The 1,095-nt window shown below is 33.6% G+C and overlaps 1 long non-coding RNA gene across 1 annotated transcript in view; it reads right to left on the bottom strand.

The window, feature by feature from the left end:
* The window catches only part of LOC109828535, a 2,338-nt gene extending 1,250 nt beyond the window's left edge, over window positions 1–1,088 (bottom strand). Inside the window, exons 1-3 of the long non-coding RNA XR_002243741.1 lie at window positions 951–1,088; window positions 833–859; window positions 560–726 (exon numbers count right to left, since the gene is read on the bottom strand). This is a non-coding gene — a long non-coding RNA (uncharacterized LOC109828535). The remainder of the gene's footprint in view (window positions 1–559; window positions 727–832; window positions 860–950) is intronic.
* Window positions 1,089–1,095: the final 7 nt, after the last annotated feature.

Below are 1,095 nucleotides of genomic sequence, written 5' to 3'. Positions count from 1 at the left end.
AGCGGGTGATAAACGTCCGTTGCGCTGTTTGATAAGAGTTGTAATCTTTATTTTCATTGTATAAAGGAGATCTTATAAAAAGATCAATTTTTTATTTGAGTTTATTATAATGACCAAAGTTGTAATAGATTCGATGACAATGAAAACTTCAACTTTTGACCCAAACACTCCTAATCTTGTTTCATACACAGTCAATGAGTAGAGGGGAGACCTTATTATCATTTTTTCAAGCAATTTAAATGATGTAAATTGTATGTGAGTAATTTGTGTGTGTATGCCTTTATATTGTGATCTGAAATCCGAATGATGAAAAAGAAGTAAGATTCACTGGATATGCTTGTAAATCAAGGATAGCTACAATATTTGGAAAAAGAGAGAGAGAGAGCTTATTTAGCTCAGAATATTATGAGATCATGCATTAAAAGAACATGTCCCGCAAACCAGAAACTAAAACAAATAGATTTGATACTGTTGGAAAAAGAAATTCACAAGTTGCAAATCATGGACGAAAGAGAAATCAATATTATGAGATGAATAGCCAAATGTTAATTCTGCTCACATAATGATCGACATAATTCAATATAATCGTAAACAAACTCTAGGTTCCGCAACTATGACTTGTGCCTTTCCAACAACTTCTTAGCCAAATTCTTGTAATTATCTGCATCAAGGTTAGCTATTACAACATCCTCTTCCAGTTTAAAGCATTGGATACCTTCGAAAGGTCTACAAAAAAATTTCCAGATCAGTCAAACTAACAGAAGATGAAAGTTTTCATGTGCAGCTAGAAGCAATCAAGCTGAAGTCTTGTAACAAATATTAGCCTACTTACTGAGCAATATTTTTGCAATGACCACACCTGTAGGAATAAGAATACATCATCTTGAAATAAGGTCACCAGGAATAAGAAAGGAAGATATATAAGAGGGTATCAATAGAAATCAACTAACCATAGTGCATACAAGTTCACAAGTCTTTATTTCCATCAAGTACAACCTGATCAATAGTCTCTGATGTCAATGGCACAACACTGGACGGGCTGTTGCCAACTTTACACTAGTCCCTATATCCATACATACAATCAATTAGAGCATG

Source organism: Asparagus officinalis, unplaced genomic scaffold (genome assembly GCF_001876935.1).
Source record: "Asparagus officinalis unplaced genomic scaffold, Aspof.V1 AsparagusV1_Un2232, whole genome shotgun sequence".
In the NCBI taxonomy this organism is placed as follows: Eukaryota; Viridiplantae; Streptophyta; class Magnoliopsida; order Asparagales; family Asparagaceae; genus Asparagus; species Asparagus officinalis.
The sequence above is the reverse complement of the archived record's forward strand: the minus strand, read 5'-3'. Positions and strand labels throughout refer to the sequence as shown.